Genomic DNA, 17303 nt, shown 5'->3' on the forward strand with positions numbered 1-17303 from the left:
GGGTTGATGGGGTTATAACCCCCCCTTTCGTCCAGTATTCCTGAAAAAAAAGAACGTCAAAGGTAGGAAAATATGACATGAGGGCCGACTACCAAGAAAAAGTATACATAACCCTTCCCTTTCGAAAATTCTGGGCACGCCACTGCAGGGAATCCTGTACACACTAGAAAATGTTAACTTATTGTGTAGATGTGACTGTCAATTTGATAATAATGACATAATTGCAGTAAGCAAAGAAAAGGGATCTGACATCATAACTCCCATGCTGACGATTAGAGTTGGATTTATAGAATTTATCAATGACATCTTTCCAAGAATTGGGTAACATATTGATGCAGATGACCATCTGCAGGCAACCTTCGATGCAGATATTGGTCTGATCACACTCTTGAGATAGATATGCCAGCCCAAGACAGATTTCACACCGAAGTGTCAAGCGACTTGCCACTCCCCTGTCACTTGGAAACGAACCATAACAAACAAATGAAACATTTGGATGTCACTCGGACTGAACAGTTCTACAGCCTTGGTCTGCTGGTGAGGCTTGCGTAGTGAATGCTTTTCCACAGACTGAAAAGAGAAGTGCGTATTCTAGTGTGGCGTGCAGTTTGTCACTTTGGTGCGAAACCCCCGTGTACAGCGTGCCGCTTGTCACTTCTCCATACTCTATGGATATCCACCCAACACTTTCTCAGCAGAAACTGATTGGCGAAGGTAGACATATCAAATACAGGGTGTTCCACTCGCTACCTAACATGGCATTTCTTTAAACCTTTTTACACTAATGAAAACAGTAACTCATACTTGTGTCAAGCAAACAAGAATTCTTAAATATTTACATATCAAATCATGTCACATACATATGAAGAAAAACGAAAGAAAGTGTCAGCATACTTTTGCTAGTAAAATAAAAGGTGATTGATGACAACGAAGTCAAACAACAAATGAACACTTTAATCAGAATTTACATCCAGTAGTCCTAAAAGGATTAGAAAGGAGTGAGGCAAACATGTTCAATGGATGTACTCCGTACATTATAAATTATAAATGATAATGACGGAAACCACTGAACTTTTAAATTTGTTGTTACTCATATCGCAAGAAAAAAATGGGCACAATAACACCACTATTTACTATCTTCATTTGTATACGGTACGTTATCACTCACGACCTGTACACTCATCCTACACGACTAATCAATAAAATGTCTATATAGCGTGCGCATTTTTAATATTGTAAGCAAAGTCAGGAGAATAGGAATAGTTCTGGAAACATGTACAGAAGTTACCTGATCGATATTCTCAGCAAATCTTTTTTTCGCTCGTCGCTAGGAAAACTTAAAGAACTGTGTAGAGCTTCCCTCATACGGCCCCAGGTGCGAGTCTTGGTGTCCCTTCATTACTTCAATCTAATCATCATTCACCCTCATCGTCGTGATTAGCTAAAAGTGGAAGAAAAGCGGAAAGTTACAAAAGTTTCATGCAGATAAAGTTGTATCGTACATTCAAGGCCAATACGTAATGCTTCAACCAAATAACAAATCTCACTCTGATATGTAAATGACACGTTTACCAAGCAGTTGTTGTTAAACAGAACATAACAATTAACACGTGGAAGCCAGGTCGGTCCACCAGCTGCACAACAAATAATTCCTGCCTAACACATGTTTCAAATATATGGGTGCTTACGTGTAATTTGTGGCCGACAATTTAACATATTTCATATCTAAGCTACATGTCCGTTTTCCTAAAGTTCCCTTCAGACATTGACCATGCAGTAACCTCCTTTCTTTCTCATCTATTTCTGTTACTTTGCGTGGCTTTTTTATCTGCAGGGTTAATCGCGACAATGAGGATGAATGAAGGTGGAAACACAATGATATACAGATGACTTACACGGTTGAAATCTGAGACCTTTGGCTTCGTATAGCGTTTTGCTGTCCACTTCTCCGCCGACACAAATAATCTCCTGGTTGATAAAAATTGCCTTTTCTTAATTGTATTCATTTGAGGGATTCAGAGCACAAGTGGCGTAACTCCATTCAATACAGTTTTGAGATAACTTAGTGCTATGTCTATTTGTTGAGCAAGAATTTTAAACTTAGGAGTAATTAATTGTAGCACCGAAATGTTGAAAAGTGGAGTTACGTCACTTGGGCTCTGAAACCCTCATTTATCTCATTGTTACGTGGCTTTCTGCCATTTTTGGCTTCTCCTGACAACGAGTACGGATTGCGATTAGACGAAAATGATGAAAGAACACTAATATGCCCCAAGACTTGAACCCGAAACCTTTGATGGCAAGCTCACTCGGCCACCGAGACTGGAGAACATAGTGAAATAAATTTACTGGTCATAATTACAATGGAGATTTCTTCCAAACATCCATATTTTTCATTTCTTCTAATAAGACATTTCCTGTTGATCTGTTGACAGTGTATCTTGTATGTTTTCGAGTATACTTGAAAAACTTATCACGTCACATCACTTCTTGAGAAGTGCAAATAAAATACTTAACGTGTCTGGAGCGTTGAACTTGCCGACTTCTACGTCATCTTTTCTGCAAAAAATAAAGATGCGTCACTAATTACACACACTCTTGCGCAAGCTCATGCGTAATGGCACAAAGTTCACGCTGACGACAATGGACAGCAACTTATTACCACACACCTACCAAAAGAAACGGTCTTCTCAAATTTTTCCAACAGCGATTACATGCGATGATTATCTTTTTCACATAAATGTCGTAAGAGTGGTGGCGTTTGGTGGCGATAAGGGAGACGCGCGGTAGTTCGAACCGCTATAAACTGTAGGTCAAGTCCCGATAAGCCTATCTGCGCATCCAGTGAATTGATTGATTGACTTGCTTCATTTTACTTCGCTTTCTGTGCCACTGTTGGCTAATTTACGAAGATGGGGATGAGTGATGACAAGATGACATTGATGAATAAACACTCACAAACATCAGTGCCCAGGCCGGGATTCGAATCCGACACCCCTGGGGTATCCAGTGAAACCTAAGGCAATGCAGTTAGATGATATGCAGATGAGGCTTACTTTTCTGCACAACTGTTCCTTCGGTTCTATTTTGTTGTTGTTGATTTACTTTACTTCTAGGGCAAAGTGCCTCTGAACCTCAATTTTTAAAATTAAATGCAATGCTGTAACTTTATCCTATCTTGTGAGTGAACAATCTTTTGGATAAAAATGAAAGTATTATACATAATTAAGTAGAAGGTAAAAGGTATTTTACATATTACATATTTTTTTTACATATTATTCTAAATTTTAGATTTGTGTTTTGTATTGTGTCCAACCCGTGCACCAAAAAAAAAAATAATAATTTCTCCTTTAACTGTTACATTTCCCCATCAACTCCACTAGAATATTCAAAGATCAATTACCTTCTCTCTTTGTCTTAAATAATTTATTTTGCGGCATTTTACAATTCACAGGAATTACAATGAATTCCTTAAGTGAAAAGGCAGACACAAAATTGTCCACTTGCAGCTACAAATCTGGGAAAGCATTCTAAGGGTAGTTATGTTGAATCAACAGTGTAAAGTTTCATATTTCATTGCACAGAAACTGTACGAAAAATGTTGCTTGACTATCAGTAGAATAGTTACTTTAATATCAAAAATGCAGTCCGCGTGTCCCACCCGTGACAATGGAATGAATGCCCATTCTATATTTACCGAGTCCAGAGTACCATTATATTAAAAAGTGATACAAATTGAAAAGAAAGACAGTATCTATATTTTATATAAAAATCCAAAATTCAGCAGCTCGGATACCTTTGCTGTTTGCTGCAATTAAATCATCCATATTGCAAGGCTCACTAAAGTTTCTGCATTCCAAAAGGGGCTCCCCGATGGCGCAGTGGTAGCGTCGCCGCCTTGTAATCAAGGGGTCCCGGGTTCGATACTCGGTGGAGGCACAAGTGGTTCGGATCCCACTTGAAACTGTAGGTCCAGTCCCGATTAGCCTTACTGTGCATAAAGTGGACTTAAAACACCAACTCAACCAACCAAAAGTGTTCAAGGAAGAAGCCTCCTCGAAGACTGATTTTTAACACTACAACAAACAGATTAAAACACTTATTAATTATTCAATTTGCATTATCAAAATTACACAAACAATCGGGAGTACCACGGAAAACACGGAGTCCTCCCAATGGCTAATTCTTACACCAACAGGGTACTAACGCTGTTAAATATTGTTGTTGTTGATGTTGTTGTTATAATAGGCTACGTGTTGAAGCAGAGTGGAAAGCTAAAGTATTGCCAAACAAACTGCCCATCACAGTGTTTATTTTCTTTGTGTTACGCAATGAGAGATTCAAGAATTGAAACAAAACGCCAAACAAGCTGCCGACATCCTCTGCAAGAGCGTACGTTAAAATATATTCCTTAGAAACAAGTAGGAAAATGAAAATAGTCTTGGCCACTTATCCGAGCAATACTAGTGCATCCCACTGTACGCATGCACATTAGGCTGCAAATAATACAGAAAATACTCCATGCAAGGAATCAATTATATTAAATATGGGGAAAAGAACGTGCTTCAATGAAGGGAACATGCCACAACAGTTATGTGCAACATTGTAAAGCATAAAAACGGGCACGGTCCAATGTCTAATAACTAAATCCGTACCTTGATTAGGCTATTAATGCATCATCTTAAAATTAAGCAAATCGCTTGTCAGGTGTAGCCTTAAAGAAGACGGCGAGACGAACAGAGTTTCATAACTGAACTGGTGGCTACTGAAAAATCAACCGCAAAACAAATATATTTTGACGGAGTATTGGTGCGCTTGGAACCAATCACAGATATCTCCAGAGAAGAGAATGAGTTCAGCACCAGAAAATCAAGCCTCTGACATCATTAAGCGGTATACAAGAAATCATTTGCAGGGAATGGAATGCGCTGGTGGATCTTGCTGAAATCTATCAATTCCCAGGCCACATTTAAGAGAAACTTCAAGCAATACCTGTTGGAACAGCAACGGGATGAAAACTAGTCAACGGATCACTTAAGAAAATTTCTTATTCCTCTTGTTTCGTTATTTTCTCTCGTTGTTATATTACTAATTCATATTGTAATTTCTCTTTTCAACAAAATAACATCACTATTAGTATTATATGTGACTTTCTCGGTGTTAGTATTATTGCCCTTTTCTATTAATCCTGTAATTGTTTGTGTGTTATCATTCCTCTTATATTGTGAGTGACCCTTAAGGCTGAAACGCGCATGCTTTAATACATACCAGGAGCGTATATTCTAGGCTATGCGAAGCCCAAAGGGCAGAGACTAAAATACAAGACAAATCGATTACAAAATGTCTACAGAAATGTTTATTTCAGTAAGGTGCTGGCACTTCACGAGTTGGCAGCCTGATTTCTCTCATTACCGAGTAATACCCTCCGTTTTATAATTTCAACACTACAGTATTGTGAAAAAGTAAAGATCTTAGATTCAGCATACGCCGCTGCTACACACGGTAGTTATTATTAAGAAAGGTGAAATGTTAAGAGGCAAATTAGGAGTCGTGCCACTTGAGAACAGTCTAATTGTGACGTCAATCACAATGCGTAAAACACACCGACCTCTGAAGCAACGGAAATCGCAATGTCTCGTAACAGAATACGGCTATTTTAGTCCGAGCACATACTTTTCAACCTTACTCATCCTAGGCTCCATTTAAACTGTACATCAAGTACCGTAGACACACGTCATCAAAACAGAAACGCACTCCACTTTGAACAGAAAAACGTCCACCAGAAGTAATGTACTGAAACCACAACTTATGACCTACCATACACTTCCAACTTACCTTTACAGTAAAGTCAAACACTGGCCAATACCAAGTGACAAGAAATCAATTTGCTGTAATGTTATCGTCCTCGCATACACGTGTCATACATGCACTGAACACTTTACGTCAAGTACTACTTGCAGTATGGGTAGATCAACTTGTGATCTCACATGAAGAAACCTCCCCTCCTCCTCTCCTCTCCCCTAGCAGTGACTCGATTTGGGAGCAGCCAACGCTACTATAATTAGACAGCCAGGCCTGTTCTAATGGCGAGGCTTGGTTCCATATGTTTCAGGTACATCAAAATGTATACATCCAATTCTTGGACACGCCAGCAACGTGATAGAGCTAGAGGGAGTTCCTTTTCCTATCCTTTCAATACGCAAGTCCAGTGGCATTACGAAATGAATACCAGCCATTGGTTTTTCTTTGGTGATGATCACATGGAACCTTTATTCATAACTACTATGCTTTTCTTCCCTTCCAAGTCATTTTCGATTTGGCATTTCTTAATGCGCTAGCATTTGTAGTTTCATTACGGAATCATTAAAACATCCCCTACAAGTCTTGTAATTCATGTTTGTTCTTGGGAGACAGACCAATTCATGGAAAAAAATAAAGAGGTAATTCACGATGCAAGGTTGTTTTTTTGCAGATCTAAGTTGCCGACCTCCGTAGCGGAGTAGTTAGCACAGCGCGCTACGACGTTAGGGATCCGGGGTTCGAATCCCGGTCTGGGCATTCTTTGCGAGTGCCCCTTCATCAATTTCATCGTATCATCACTCATCATCTTCCCGATGAACCAAAACCGAAAGAAAAGACAAGTAATATAAACCAAATTAATCAATTCAGGTGTAAGTTGTAGGAATTTCAGCGCATTATCAACAAGTCCCTACGGTAATATAGGTCTACTCCTAACTGTACGGGTAGGTACTGAAATATGTGGGGCACTGAGGAGAGACCAGACCAGGCTTGGCACCGTCTCGGTCTCGTCTCTAGTTTAACTGTCTCGTTCTCGTCTCGAAATATATACTGGGTAGCATACACAATATATACATAGCGTGTCAGTGTATAGAAGTAATTAAGGCAAACAACTTTCCTTAACAATTTTCTTGTTTCGAAGCTAGGAGCCTTCGAAAAACTAATTTTATCCTGAATCTATATGCAACCACGCAACTCACGATGACAACTGACACAAATATTGACTATGTACTTACTATAAAAAAAACATGATTTATCTCATTTCAAAATTCCGATATTATTTTGTTAAGTCTCCAAAAGTCTCACACTAAGGAAATTTGCTTTAGGTAAAATTTTCATCATGATATTAATCAGTAGAATAAATAATTTCATTACTGCTAGGGATGACGTGTTTAATTGAAAATATAATAATTTTTATTAGATGAAATACTATTAGTGTATATGGTTCTTATATTATTGTAACAATGATGTTTGATTGGATATCGGTCTCGTCTTTATTTAACAGACGTCTTACCCGTTCTCGGTCTAGACAAGTCTCGAATGATCTGGTCTCGTCCGGAGGAAACCGAGACTGTCTCGGTACCACACATATAAGAGACAGGAGTTTGCAACTCAAGACACAGTTCCCTAACCAAACCGACAGGAGGGAGTGGGAATACTAAAAAAGAAAAAAGAGAAAACAGTGTACAGTGGAGGCATTATCCAGCCTGTCACAAGGCTTGACACTTTCAAGAGACTCCTCTGTCCCAGAGACACAAAGGCATTCTTGACAGAAGAGAAAAGAGAAAGAAACCCGAAAAAAGTCTGCCTAAATATTTAAGTCTGCGGCTTCGGCAACAACAGTACCTAACGATTTCTGCAACACGCTGCAGAAAAAAGGGTACAACAGTGCTTGCTTGAGTTTAGTTCATGGCTCATGAACTTGCAAGCATGGTTCAAAGAATCGGAGACCACTTGAAGAGTAGCACAGGATTCTGTTCTGGGAATTATTCGTTTTGGAACAAAGGTGTGGTATTTATTCGTATGAAGCAACTGCTTGCACGCAATAGTTTCTATGGTTAAGGGAAAATGTATTAATTAAATTAATATGGCCAACAAAAAGGGACCCATGTTTCATGCACAAAATAATTTTGTTCCTCATACAAGTCATTATTTGTATTAATATTGTTCTAAATGAAATGATGTATAGCTTAATTGTAACCCTATTGAGATAATAAATAATAATAATAATAATAACAAATAATAGGTAAACTGTGATCAACCATCCAACAACAGATACAGTCCTTCTTCTTGAACCACAACTTCATATATTGATTGTTTTGGCCATCTCGATATCATCATCTTTTTTATGTCCTGGATGTTCCGCCATTTTTTCTACTTCATGTCTTTAAACTCTTATTATTTCATCTTCCGATCGTTTAATTTGTCTGCCTAAGGCTCGTGTTCCGAGTGGAATCCATATATAGATTTATTTTACTGATCCTTCATCAGACATTCTATTTTCGTGCCCAGACCACCTTAATCTTTGTAATTTAATGAAGATACACTCCTCACAAAAAGTTTGGAATATTATTGGTATGTTAGGCACAACATGTTTGGAACATTATTATATTAGGCAATGTTGTCTATTATTGTCACCTATTGTCTACTGTAACAATATTCCAAACTTTCGTAAGGAGTGTACATTCCTAATAATAAAAAAAAATACAATACAGTAAGAAGGAACGCTATCCTTAAAATACTCACCTCGGTTAGAGGAAGAACAATAAATTCATACAAGAACTTCTTTTCGATTTTCACGCTAATGCACTTAGGGGGTATCCTAAGAGGCTGAGCCATGTCTGGAAGTCCAAAATAAAGTCAACCGAAGTAGACTCGTTGCCACAACGAAAAATAAAGTAGGATAAACTAGAAGTTTATTCGAAAGGGGAAAATACAACGTCACGGAATTAACTCATTACTCCCATTCTTTTCAGTAGTTATGCGTGTCTTGTGTGTCTGCCAGTTATCGATCACAATTTCCACGGTTAAAAATTTGCTTTACACAAATTGATGTAGTTGTTATGGCACAAATATCAATAGAAATATTCATCTTGCAAGAAAAGTACATCCTCTCTTTCGTCAAAAAAGGTAAACTTCCTCAATGCGTATTGCACAGTACCATTAAGGTACATATGGGGATCTGGAGGTACAGCTTTACACATTCTCAACATCGGCTTTAATCAACGTACAGGGCAGTTCTTAGGTACAGGTTGGTGAGAGGCTGGGTGAGGCAGAGAGCTGCTTATGCCATGGTTTTGACAGAAACATTCCAGCCTGAGATCACCCATCCCTGAAATCGATAAAGCGACAATGCATCTATCTATTTATGTTCAAGAAGTTTTTCAGCTTGCATGGTGTGGGTTTTAGCCAAATTTGAGTAGCGTAAAATAAAGGTAAATCTTGGGTGAAAAAAAAATCATTTTAGAAACAACAACGATTTTAACTCTTTTGCTCAAGAACAAAAATGTTTCTTTGCTTTTAAAAACTGTATACAATGCCAATATAATTTGAAACAAGAACTGGCGCAACAATACATATTAAGTTTGTTGAGAGTGATGTTCACATAAAATATGTAAGATATAATGTGATTACATATAAATGATAAAACTCTGAAACAAACAAAACTTTCCTGAATGGTGGAAAAGCCAAATTTTGCAATCTAACTCTGGAAAAATCATACCCCTAAATATAGATATATTTGCTGATTTGTTGTTTAATTACTTTACGTCCCATTTCTGCCACTAATTGCGAATTGCGATGATGCGTATGAATGGTGAGAAGATGAAATGGATGAAGGAACAATCACGCACATATTATATAAACGACAAAACACAAACCCTCACCCAGGAGTATACCGACTGTGAGCCCAAGCGCCAGAACTGCCTCAGTATTGCAGTTACTACGGTGTACTACAAGGTGAGGTTGACACTGGGGTGACTTCTTAAAAGATCAACCCTTGCACTAGCATGCAATGTTAATTGGGCATTATCCATTGGCTAGTGCATTAACTATACTTATTCTAACACTACATTTCGAAACAGCATCTCTTCTCTAGTCTTTAGGTGAAATTTCTTTTGTCGGTGCTAGGAATCGAGCCTACGACAGACCTGTGATTTTACTAAAAACCCGGTGCTTGAACGAATTGCTCCATTTTCACTAACATTCAGAAAACTATTACATCCCTTGCACCCCAAAAATATCGATCTTAGAAGAACATTCAGCACTGGCTAGACTGAACATTTTCATGAGTTGCACATCACTACTTTGATATTCATATACTGCAATAGTTTTTAATTTTAGGAGTAGTTTTCATTGTAACAGTTCTTAATTTTAACTAACTAACTCTCTAGTCTCCTTAAACCGAAAGGTTTATGGCTGCAGCAACACAAGTCTTCCATCTGTCACTATCCTGGGCAAGATAAATCCAATATTTTCCATCCTTACCGATTTCCTTTAGGTCCATCTCAACGTTATCCCTCCATCTTCGTCTTGGCCTTCCTGCGGGGGTCTTACCATCACGTTTCCCAACAAGAATCATGTAAACTCTTCTTTCCTCTCCCATTCGTGCAACACGGCCTGCCCACTTAAAGTCTTCTTGATTTAATTAATTAATGATACAATTAAGTATCTGGATAGGAATACAAATTGTGCAATTCCACACTATGTAACCTCCACTCAACCGTCTTCTCATCCTTTATAGTTCAAAATATTTTTCTCATCTGGTAACCCCACTAGCTGGAATATCAAGGTTTAAGTGGACTTTATGCACAGATAGGCTAATTGTGACTTGATCTACAATTTAAAGGTGGGATCCAACTCATTGCGTGTCTCCGACGGAGATCGAATCCGGAACCGCTTCATTACATGATAATGATATATAATAATTGTTCGGACGGGCAAAACAATACATAGGAAAAGGTCCATCTAAACCTTCCTTTCGTTGAATACAATACGCAGAATCCAATAGTAACGCCACGTATTTCGCTAATGGAAGGACTCGGGACGGAACTAATTACATTCTGCACTAGGCGGGTGAGGAGCCTTGTTTCACCATTACGCAAAACGCTGCAACAAGAAACGGCAAGAATTATGTTACGGGACGGCCTGGCCCACTTAGGAGTCTACAATTGGAACGGTAACGAAAGACGCACCAACTAACAAGAGTATGAAAACATACATAGGTCAAGGGCAGGCGAGAGAGTTGGTTCTGTGAATATCAGTCGGCGGCTGCCAAGCCTAGACTACACCGGGTGGCTGGTTGTTCACCTCCGCAACGGAACAGAAATAGCTCAGCTTGCAGTTTGGAAGAATACCAAACGTACAAAAGCGTTTCAGACATCGTTTCGTCTACAGCACAGCGCTTACAGTGCTCCCTTATGATTCTTTTACAGTTCTTTCTCAGTGCGAGTGTGGTTAACCTAGAAACTTTAACCATTATAGGCAATTCATTGCGGTACTTTCAACAGAGATCTTGAGTTTAGTGTTAAAACGTTATGTCCTAAGCTGATAATGACCTGACTAGCATTAAACTCTGAAACGTCTTGTTTGTCGTGGGGTCATGAATGCTGATAGAAACTGGGTACACTCTTTTGGCCACAACAAAATTCCTTGGCTTTTTTCGGACGTTTATACACAAATTTCCAGCCAACTTGTGGTATTTTTAGAACACTCAAGGGTCAACCTTTCTGTAAGCTTTATCTGAAAATTGTTTCTATGCAGACTCATACTTACAACAGGGATGCAATTGATGTATTTCAATGCTAAAAAATACTTCATCTACAAAACTTCAGTGACTTGTAGTAAAGATTGATTGATTGAATTAAAATTGTTTTGGGTGCGTCGGCACATCAGGCCATTTTGCACCCTTCAATGAATGCGGGGAAGATCCCCTTATCTAAAACTTACCTCAAATAAAAAGGATAAAAAGGGGTGTAAAAAGGCCTTCAAGAAATGTTAAAAAATGCAGGTTGTAAATAGACCTGCATTGGACGAACACAACACATTAAAAAAGGTAAGGAAAGCTTAAAACTACCTCAGAAACAGTGGAAGAGACCTGCTCTTCTCAAAAATCTAAAAACATTGGTTAAAGCACTGACATCGTCACCCGACGTGGATGACAAGTGCTTGGGAAGACTTGTAGTAAAGGCTTGTCACCATACAAAGTGAGCTAATCCAACCATATACAACCAATATTTAAGAAAAAATTAAGCACACATCCAAGCTTTGTATGGTATTTTATTCTATTAATAACACCACCACTGGCTCAAGTTTCAAGAGATCGCATAAAAACAACATGCCGCTGTAACATGCTGTTTACAGATGTGAGCAAATCTCTATTCGTGGGAAGTAACACTGCCACACATAATATCCCCATAGTTTCAAACGTTTTTATATAATTCCTAGATTGCACATAGCTATCTTTCTTAAATGGTAACTTCCCCGATTTTCCAACCCCATCCGAACTCTCTCAAGATTGAAAAGCTAAATGGCTTTAGGGTACGATAGAGATGTTTATTCTTAGTGCACTTTATGCACAGATGGGCTAATCGGGACTGGGCCCATGGAAACTGGAAAGTGTGAGAAAATTGTGCATTCATAGGAAAATGAGTGATAAATGCCTATTTGTATATTATTTAAAGTTTAAATCCTACTGTCGGAATAACAGAATATACACAGTTTAAAGCGGAATCCCAATCAATATATGCCTCCACGGGTATCGAACCCGGGACCCCTTGATTAGAAGGCGACGACGTTATAACTACGCCATCGGGGAGACCCACTTTTCAATACAAATGCTACAAAGATTGAATCCGTTTATCGAGAGCTGAACGAGATTCGGCCCACTGCACTCGAGATACCATGGTCAACATCGACACGACACTAACACTTATACAAGTAAGATATCTAACCACCCACTTCATTCTGTTAAACCAATTTAAGTTTCACCATGGATGACCGTCGTCTAACAGAGGATGCTTGAAGGCTCTCTAAAAATAATCACTAGCTTTTTAATTCTATATTCTCTTCCAATGTTCTTCTAAATGCCGAAACAAACAATCCCACTTCGAGTAGTTCCAAAAACAATTACCAGATGTCATCAGAAACTTGAACCGCTTCGTTGGGACACTACGTATATTATCCTGCAGTGTATGCAACAAAATTGGCAATAGCTCATTACTGTAGTAGCATGAAGATTAAAAGGAAATTTCAAGTAATAGAAAAACACAATTCAATGAAGCTCCACGACCACGAACTCGAGGGCGATTTCGTCAGCGAAGATTTTGGGTTGGGTGTTTCTTTTTCTCTTCATCAATCTCAGTTGATCATCAATCATCATCATCGTCGGAATTGGTTAAAAGTAGCACAAAAGCGAATTCAAATAAAAAAAATAATATCCATCAGCAATAGTAGAGTGTTGGTAGTGTTACGAAGCCAAAACTCCTAGGTTCGAATCCTGGACGCTTCACTGCACGCACTCTCTCCTTCCTTTCATCATGTATCCTCATCGCAGAGATGAACATGGAGAAGCAGAAAATGCAAAAAGGACCCATTGCGACAGTTTAACGAGCAACAGTACTCTTTCACCGAGTAAAAAGCTAAACATATACAAAATACCAAGGTTTCCAAGAAATAGAGTTTTACCTCACTCACCGACGATTTGGATAACTTGCATGCTTTGGTATTTACTTGTCTTGTGACACATTAAGGCATTTAACCTGGATTTGTTGGGATATTTTTGTGCATTTTTTATTCAATAATGCATTTTATGTCATTTTTTGTTGTATTCTCACGTCTGGAGTTTAAATATTTTTATATTTAACGATTTGTTAAAATATATAATTTCCCCCCGTAATGGACCCACCTTACTGCAACTAAAAGTTCAGTTCGTTGTAACTTACAACAAATACTTTACTCAGATGAGTGTTCCAACTGATTTGTATCTTGAGTAGTAATAAAATAATTATTTTGATTTGAGACTTTTCTTTTTTTACATTTTAGATCATACATTACGAGTTTGCTGGTTGATATACGCCGTTTAGCACATTTAATTTGAGAAGAAAAATTATTTTCTGTCTTTATATTCAGTTTTTATGCCATTTTTTTAGGTCATAAATGCATTGTTGCAAATATATTGGTCAACAAAATCATGGTCCTACTCATCAACGCTTGGACCCAGTAGCATCAACATCCCCCTTATGACGCGAGGCAAGAAGTGACTTTCTGAAGTTACACTCCTAAAGTGGGAAATGGACCCATTATAAACAACGGTCCTCAAAAGATAGCGCTGTATTAAGGACCTCGCGCACTAAGAAACACGGAAAAATCGCCCAACAGAACTTCTGTCTGCTTCTATTGAAATCAAATGGTGTAACGCTTTACTACATGGGAACGTGCGGAACCGAAGCACGGAATTTCCGGCTAGAAGTGTGCAGGTTATCGCCCACTGAGACGCCGGCAGCGAAACTGTTGCGTGCTGTTGCCGCGCTTCCGGCGTCTCAGTGGGCGTCGAGCTTTATACATCTTGGCGGACAGGTCCACTACTTGTAAGAAACATAATTGTACCATAAAAGCAATTAACACCCAAGGATCCTCGTGACAGTTCCGACATTAGCCCGAACAAATGAATGCCACGTGCGCTTTCTCCAATACAGCGCCAGAGTCCTGACTCTTTATGTCCTGCCGGACACGGAAGTAGAAGGTATTCTTCCGCAAAAGAAACAATGCTTGCGAGTTTGTTCAAGAAACACGAAACGCAATAGATGAGGTCTGCCCTTCGTCGCATGGTCACCGTCCTCACTCCATTGACCTCGGGATTGGCAATACGTTGGGACAGGCTACCTGCTTGCACGAATGAAGGGAAGGTCAACACCTTCGGTTACGTAACTTTAAAATGACGAAGGAACCCGTTCAGAGTGGTAAATGACCTCCGCTCAAATCGTTAGGCGGGTCTTTGACTTTGATACGCAAAATGTAAACATTGCGAAACAAATTCAACTATAATATTTACCCGACAGTTTAACAAACGCTTTGCAGGTATGTATGAACAATTTATGCAACAGTCCTTTAACTGAAAGACATTTTGCAATTATACACAGCGTGTATCACAATAGAGTAATTAACTTATCAGGTTTCTTATTCTGAAACAACAAAACTAAGAAACTAAAAGTTAAAATATACAAAACAGTAAATTTGCCTGTAGAATTATATCGATGTGAAACTTGATCCTTTACATTAAAAGGGGAACATATATTAAGAGTACTTTAAAATAAAATTCTTAGAAAAATATTTGGACCTAAAAGAGATGAGGAGACAGGTGAGTGGAGAAGGTTACATAATGTAGAACTGCATAATTCGTATTCGTGTCCAGAGATTATTACAATAATTAAATCAAGAAGACTTAGGTGGGCAGGTCATGTGGCTCGAATAGGAGAGAAAAGAAGAGTTTGTAGGATTCTTGTTGGGAAACATGACGGTAAGAGACCTGTAGCAAGGCCAAGACGAAGATGGAGGGATAACGTTGAGATGGATCTAAAGGAAATCGATAAGGATGGAAAAGATTGGATTGATCTTGCCCAGGATAGGGACACGTGGGAGGCTTGTGTTGTTGCAGCCATAAACCTTCATTGCATAACAATGAGAAAATCTTCAAGTTTTGTTTTCATGTGCAAGACTTTTGTAAACACGGACATTGTGGTACTTTTGTAGTGTTTAAAAAAAATGTGACTTTCACAGGTGCAGTAAAAGCGGCCTGCCTTAGAGTTCCCAGACCTTGCACCCTTAGACCTGCATTTGGGGCTTTGTGAAAGACAAAGTCTATTTGCCATCTATGCAGCAGGACGTGCAACAGTTAAAGGAGAGAATAAGAAACGCCCTTGCTTTGGTGGACTAGGAGTTCCCCCGAAAAGACCAGGGAATCGGTAAGAAAGTCTGTATTCTTCATGACAATGCTCGACCCCATACGACCAATCTGACAGCGGCAACTCTGGCCCGAAATGAACTGAAAATATTTGACACACTCACTTTACATCCCTGACCTGGTGCTAAGTAAGAGGATTTGAGAAAGGCGAGATTTAACAGAGGAAAACCCCGTTTCCTGACATCAGCCCACTTCCTCCTGCGTCGAAGGAACCGTAGTGTTCCCACACAGAAATTTAGCGATCTCGCTACTTTAGTTTACTTCCCTCCAGAAAAAAAAGTCTGACAACCCAGAACCACCTTAGTAGTATCAGAAAGGAATCGTAACACTTGCTGCAACATTACGCCTGAGTTAAACCAGCTACGGCCAACTTTAAGGTTAAATGAAGAGGCAGATCATTCATTCCACATGACGCTCAAGAGGCCCAATTTCAACCCACTAAGAAGCAAATATGGAACAGACATATTTTCCAACCAGGTGCAAGTAGGTTTTCCTCAGATAACTCAATGCTTTTATGTCCACCGGCCCACACGTCAAATCCCGCATAGGCACGTTGCCAAAACGTTTGCATCTTGGCAAAAGTTTGAAGGGAATTTGGAGAAGCTGCAGACAGGAATTAATGAGCGGGAATTTTAGACGAAAACAAAAATCGGACGAATTCGAAAGAATGCCATTATGTGTCGGGAAAGCAATTTTCTTATTCAGTTAAGCTTATTGAACGATAAATTTCTTCAAATTATGGGTACAGTGTGTTAACTTGAATCCTACGGTTTAAGCAGGCAGGCGGCTGCTATTTACAGTACAATAGTAATCGTCTATTATTAGCATCTAATAATAATTCAAGACTAAAGAATTCATCATTCCAAGTCTATTTCACTACTTGGAGGGAAATTTCTTACTCATGGTTGCCACTCTAGGACCATGATAAAATTCAAGTATAATTCCTGGTTTTCAAGGCGAACTTTCCAAAAATTCAAGGGTACTAGCAGATGTTTTCTCTATTCAACCTTACGTATATTACCGCCTCTCACTACCCACACATATATAATATATACAAACAATATAAAAGGTGTGTTCGATTCCAATGTATTCAAAAATTCTAATTCAATTCAATCGAACGGTATATATATTTAATTTACATTTGCTACTTCACATACTCAGACAAGAAACACAAACACAAGTCACAAAATCTACGAAATATTGTTAATTGTACGAGAATCTCAAATTTACCTAATCAACTTCAAGATATCATATCTTGCAATACTTTACCGTCTGCAAAGGAGACTAACAAAACAAACGGATTGATGAGATTCTGTTTTATCTTCCACTCAACTTTTTCTTTTCTTTTCCTTCCTCGATAAAAATAAAAGCTAAACTGTGAGAAACTTGCCTCAGGGCATTAATAAGTGAAAAACTTGCCTCAGGGCATTAATAAGTATGTATAAATTCAATGGAATTTTGATTAATAGAAGTTGCAACTTTTCACGTTGACGGAGAAAATTTCAAGCAGAATTCACGCATAATTCCCAGAGCTAATAATTCACGC

General features: G+C 38.7%; 1 protein-coding gene across 4 annotated transcripts in view; it reads right to left on the reverse strand.

Annotated features, from left to right (window-relative positions):
- Window positions 1–17303, reverse strand: part of Usp2 (Ubiquitin specific protease 2) — a 109846-nt gene that overhangs the window by 71127 nt on the left and 21416 nt on the right. Inside the window, exon 1 of one of the 4 annotated variants that reach the window (XM_083120911.1) lies at window positions 5836–5985. The exons of the other annotated variants lie outside the window; for them this stretch is intronic. The gene's annotated coding sequence lies outside the window, so the exon portion shown is untranslated. Of the gene's footprint in view, window positions 1–5835; window positions 5986–17303 lie in introns of those variants that run through there. 4 annotated transcript variants of the gene reach the window in all.

Source organism: Lepisma saccharinum, chromosome 4, assembly GCF_977018435.1.
Source record: "Lepisma saccharinum chromosome 4, izLepSacc3.1, whole genome shotgun sequence".
Classification (NCBI taxonomy): domain Eukaryota; kingdom Metazoa; phylum Arthropoda; class Insecta; order Zygentoma; family Lepismatidae; genus Lepisma; species Lepisma saccharinum.